Consider the following 6,000-nt stretch of genomic DNA (forward strand, 5'->3'; position numbering starts at 1 on the left):
TCTTTCTTTCTTTCTTTCTTTCTTTCTTTCTTTCCTCTCTCTATCTTTTTCTCTTTCTTTTCTCCCTTCTTTTCTTTCCGTCCTTCCTTCCTTTTCTCTTTCTTCCTTCCTTCCCAATTGCATGCTAATTCCCTTTCTTTCTTTCTTTCTTTCTTTCTTTCTTTCTTTCTTTCTTTCTTTCTTTCTTTCTTTCTTTCTTTCTTTCCTCTCTCTATCTTTTTCTCTTTCTTTTCTCCCTTCCCTTCCTTTCCTTTCCTTTCTTCCTTCCTTCCTTCCTTCCTTCCTTCCTTCCTTCCTTCCTTCCTTCCTTCCTTCCTTTCTTCCTTCCTTCCTTCCTTTTCTCTTTCTTCCTTCCTTCCCAATTTCATGCTAATTCCCTTTCTTTCTTTTTTTCTTTCTTTTTCTTTCTTTCTTTCTTTCTTTCTTTCTTTCTTTCTTTCTTTCTTTCTTTCTTTCTTTCTTTCTTTCTTTCTTTTTTCTTTCTTTCTTTCCTCTTTCTATCTTTTTCTCTTTCTTTTCTCCCTTCCTTACCTTCCTTCCTTCCTTTTCTCTTTCTTCCTTCCTTCCCAATTTCATGCTAATTCCCTTTCTTTCTTTCTTTCTTTCTTTCTTTCTTTCTTTCTTTCTTTCTTTCTTTCTTTCTTTCTTTCTTTCCTCTCTCTCTTTCTTTTCTCCCTTCCTTACCTTCCTTCCTTCCTCTATTCCTTCTTTTTTTCCTTCCTTCCTTCCTTCCTTCCTTCCTTCCTTCCTTCCTTCTCTTTACTCTAAAGCCCTGTACACACGATCGGTTTGTCTGATGAAAACGGACCGATGGACCGTTTTCATCGGACAAACCGATCGTGTGTGCACCCCATCTGTTTGTTTTCCATCGGTGAAAAAAAAATAGAACATGATTTAAAATTTTCCTATGGAGAAAAAACAGATAGAAAAAAACGATCGTCTGTGTGGAAGTCGATCGGACAAAAATTCACGCATGCTCAGAATCAAGTCGACGCATGCTCGGATAGCACTGAACTTCAATTTCCTCAGCACGTCGTAGTGTTTTACGTCACCGCGTTTGGACACGGTCGGATTTTTGACTGATGGTGTGTAGGCAAGACTGATGAAAGTCAGCTTCATTGGATATCCCACTAATCCAACCGGATTAGATTCCATCAGATATCCGATCGTGTGTACAGGGCTTTATTCAGATTTCTAACCATTTCCACTACTTGTAACTCTCTAGTGACCTTAATCTTTTGGTTACCCTATTCATGCATTGTATATTTTATGAAACATTGATTCGTTTCTATCATTCTGTCTCAAGCTGTTCAATTTTGTAGCTTTCATTCGTGCCAGTAAACCCCCCCCCCCCCATTTTTTTTACGGTTGTCGCTTTTTTCCTATCTCAAAGCCACCTGTTGTTTTAAGAAGCTGTGTATTCTATATAGTTTATATCTCACTTCCCTCTGTTGATACTCATGTCACAGTTGTGTCTTGTCTTTCTAAGACACACACACACACACACTCAGTCTTAGGGTTTTTATTGCCAAATCTTTGAAAATCCAACCTGTTTAAATCTTTTGGCCAGAGGAAAATGTGATCTTGGATAAATCAGTGTTTAGAATTAAGGAGCAGCATATTACTTATTTCAGGCAAGTTATGGAAAGATTTGAGATGTGCTTTATTCTCGATCAACAGGGTATAGTGCAATCTTGGGTGGATCTTGTTGCTATGTATGGATCAGTTCAGTCAGCTTTGCCTCTTGCTTTTCACATCTCATTCTCTTCTCCTTATATCACTGTATAACCAGAAGTGAACTTTCCTGAAAATTCAATACCTTTATCCACACCATTTTTTTTTTCATTTTCCAAGTGTGGTTCGTGTATCAGTAATACAACCTTATTTTAATAATATATGTTGCATCAGAGCCCCCTATGTGCATAATCAACCTTTCCAGGACTGGAGGAGGTAAAATATGCTTTTTCCTTCTTTAAAGATATTCAATTAAATATACATGAACTGCTCCCATACGTATACCAGCCTGCATCTTGGCATTGCACTTTAGGGGATGCCATTGTGTGCTTTCTTTTTGAAAATAAAAAAGGTCAAACAAAAATGTTATATTGTTAGAAATCACTGAGGTTTCTACTATAAAAAACCCAATTAGCTGCTGTCAACAGATCATCAGCATTTCATATCATTGGGGAACATTGTAGACTAGCTGGGTAGTTAGTGGTCGATAGTCCAAATAAGAATACGGTACCTCATCCCTTAATTGAGTAAAAAGAGGGAATGGAGGGGTGTGGGATTATTGTGGTGCCAAAATAGAAACCAGACAAAGTTATATAAAAATAAAAAAGTTTTATTGGTTACAAAAAGATAAAAAAGTGTAGTTCAAACATATGGGCAATATTCAGATATTGTGGGAGCAAAACATTAAGATACAAGCCAGTGGTCAGGTCTTCCCAACTAGTTTTGCCAATCCTTTGGCTTCATCAGGGGATTTATGACGTGACCATCACAATGAATTGCTCTAAAGAGATAAGACAGAGATTATTTAACAGTTTATACATTAAATACATCAATGTAACATTATTCATGATTCTTAATATGAATATAGTTTGGCTAGGAAATGTGGCGGAGCAAAGAAAGCCCAGGTGCCAATATACAGACCCCAATGGATCCCACGCACCCGCAAAAAAAACCACATAGTGCAAGCAAGCACTAAAAACCCTGGAGGGTAAGAAAGTAAAAAAAAAACTACCCACAGCTGCCCAGTGAACCAAGGAGGAAACCCAAAGTCGCCTGAGAGCAACTTCAAATCCAGGAGCCCTCTGGTGGTGGCTATATAATAATGTAGACTAGCTCATTGTAAACTTATAAATGGGACTGTAACTTTACATTGCATTCTAAATTGTCTAGTGTCTATTTTTTTAATCGGAGTAATTTCAGAAATGTCCCCTTTGTGTCATTCAGGGAAATCCAGGTGCAGATGAGCCCTAGCCGGATTCAATAATTATTGGTCTCTGTATTGTTAAGCAATCTTCATACATTGCACCTACCTAGCTCTTTATATTCTCTCTATCCTTTCCTATCTTCTCCTCTCTATTGCTCCTTCATATTCTACCTCCCTCTTTCTCTCTCTCCTTGCTCTCCCTTCTTTAATCTCTCCCTCTCTATCTTCCTCTTTTCCATTAGCTCATTCTATCTATTTCTCTCTCTCTCTCTCTCTCTCTCTCTCTCTCTCTCTCTCTCTCTCTCCCTCTCTGTCTCTCTCCCCCTCTCTGTCACTGTCTCTCTCCCCCTCTCTGTCTCTCTCTCTCCCCCTCTCTGTCTCTCTCTCTCCCCCTCTCTGTCACTGTCTCTCTCCCCCTCTCTGTCTCTCTCTCTCCCCCTCTCTGTCACTGTCTCTGTCTCTCTCCCCCTCTCTGTCTCTCTCTCTCTCTCCCTCTCTGTCACTGTCTCTGTCTCTCTCCCCCTCTCTGTCTCTCTCTCTCTCCCCCTCTCTGTCTCTCTCCCCCTCTCTGTCACTGTCTCTGTCTCTCTCCCCCCCTCTCTCCCCCTCTCTGTCTCTCTCTCTCTCCCCCTCTCTGTCACTGTCTCTGTCTCTCTCCCCCTCTCTGTCACTGTCTCTGTCTCTCTCCCCCTCTCTGTCTCTCTCTCTCCCCCTCTCTCCCCCCCTCTCTGTCACTGTCTCTGTCTCTCTCCCCCTCTCTGTCTCTCTCTCTCTCCCCCTCTCTGTCTCTCTCTCCCCCTCTCTGTCACTGTCTCTGTCTCTCTCCCCCTCTCTGTCTCTCTGTCTCTCTCTCTCCCCCTCTCTGTCTCTCTCTCTGTCTCTCTCTCTCCCCCTCTCCGTCTCTCTCTCTCTCCGTCTCTCTGTCACTGTCTCTCTCTCTCTCTCTCTGTCTCTCTGTTTCTCTCTCTCTCCATCTCTCTGTCTCTCTCTCTATGTCTCTCTGTTTCTCTCTCTCTCTCCGTCTCTCTGTCTCTCTCTCTCTCCGTCTCTCTGTCACTGTCTCTGTCCCTCTCCCCCTCTCTGTCTCTGTCTCTCTCTGTCTGTCTCTGTATCTCTCTCTCTCTCTCTCTCTCTCTTCTCTTTCTCCCCATCCTCCAGTGTTCTTGACTTACCACTCCATCTCAGCCACTCACTGAATTATAAAAAAGAAAAGCTATGCTCAATATATCTGTCTCAGATAGAACATTTCCACTGAGCCTTCTATTTGCATTTGCCAGTAAAGTTTATTTCAAATCTATATCCTAATAAAGCCAGACATATAAACCAGGCAGATGTTAGCAATTCAGATAGGGAAAATAAGGTGTTTCAATATATACCATAAATGAGCCATTTACCCTTTTAAGCATTAAACCTTTAGATAGATAAGATTAGAGTTTAAGGTGCTTAATTTGCCCAAATAGCAGAATGTAAGTATACATTTATATAAGGAGATCCCAGGTTGCCAAGCTGGCACTTATACAGTAAGTATATCTTGGTGCATTAAGCAAAGTGTGCATTATTATAACAATACGTTGTTCTGGCTGCTGGTTTTACTAGGAAAAGTCATTAGAGTTCATCCACTGTACAGAAGTCCTGCTTAACAGGATGCTAATTAATTTTAGTGAGAAATGGAATTAGTTCAAGCAAGATGAAACAGTTAATCAATGGACTCATGTGAAATAACAGTAGGCGTATTCATGTTGAGACAAGTGCGGGGAACACAGAGATGTCCTCACACAACTAGGAGCCACAAAAGTCCACTGTCCGCCTGGCTCTTCCGCACACTACAGGGCTGTGTTCTTGCCGCTGCTGCAGCGACTTTATATAGTTTAGGTGAATGGGGCAAGTGAAAGTTTCCCAGGACTGATGTGTAAATGAGTCCGTGTCAGTCTGCAGCTAATAAAGGCAACTTGTCACCTTTAAAGTGACACTTAACTGATTTTTAAAAAGACAATTCTATTCACATATATATTTTTTTAACTCACAAAAGCCCCTTTTATTGCTCCCAGGCCATTTTTTTTTATTTTGCTGCTGTGATCTGACTTCCTGTTAGAGGGTGGCTATGTTCAGTCTCATTGGTTCCACTGTATGTTGCAATGTTGTCAACCTACCAGATTGAAATGTGCTACAAACAAGTGCAGTATGCAATTAGCAATGTGATTTAAAGTAGATATTAACCACTTAAGACCCGGACCATTATGTAGGTTAACCACTTCCATACTCCTACATGCATAAATCATATTTTTTTTGTTAGAAAATTACTCAGAACCCCCAAACACTATATATATTTTTTTAGCAGACACCCTAGGGCAGGGATATTAAATTAGCGGATCTCCAGCTGTTGCAGAACTACAAGTCCCATGAGGCATAGCAAGACTCTGACAGCCACAAGCATGACACCTAGAGGCAGAGGCATGATGGGATTTGTATTTTTGCAACATCTGGAGGTCCGCTAATTGCAGATCCCTGCCCTAGGGAATAAAATGCCGGCCATTGCAACTTTTTATCTTGCACAGTATTTGCGCAATCATTTTTCAAATGCCTTTTTTTGGGGAAAAAAACGTTTTTGTGAATTAAAAAATAACAAAAGAGTAAAGTTAGCCCAATTTTTTTGTATAATGTGAAAGATGAAGTTACGCCGAGTAAATAGATACCTAACATGTCACGCTTTAAAATCAATGCTTAAAAATCTCCATAGGCGTCGCTTATTTTTTTACAAGTTACAAATTTAGAGTTACAGAGGAGGTCTAGTGCAAGAATTGTTGGCGCTCTAACGCACGCGGCGATACCTCACATGTGTGGTTTGAACGGTGTTTACATATGTGGGCGGGACTTACGTGTGTTCGCTTCTGAGCGCGATAGTGGCGTTTAAAACATTTTTTTATTTATTTTTTTTTTTTTACTCAATTTCTTTTATTTTTACACTTTTTTTGACTTTTTTTTTTTTTTTGATCACTTTTATTCCTATTACAAGGAATGTAAACATCCCTTGTAGTAGGAATGTTTGTGATAGGTACTCTTTA

The sequence above is a fragment of the Rana temporaria genome, chromosome 6 (genome assembly GCF_905171775.1).
Source record: "Rana temporaria chromosome 6, aRanTem1.1, whole genome shotgun sequence".
Lineage (NCBI taxonomy): Eukaryota > Metazoa > Chordata > Amphibia > Anura > Ranidae > Rana > Rana temporaria.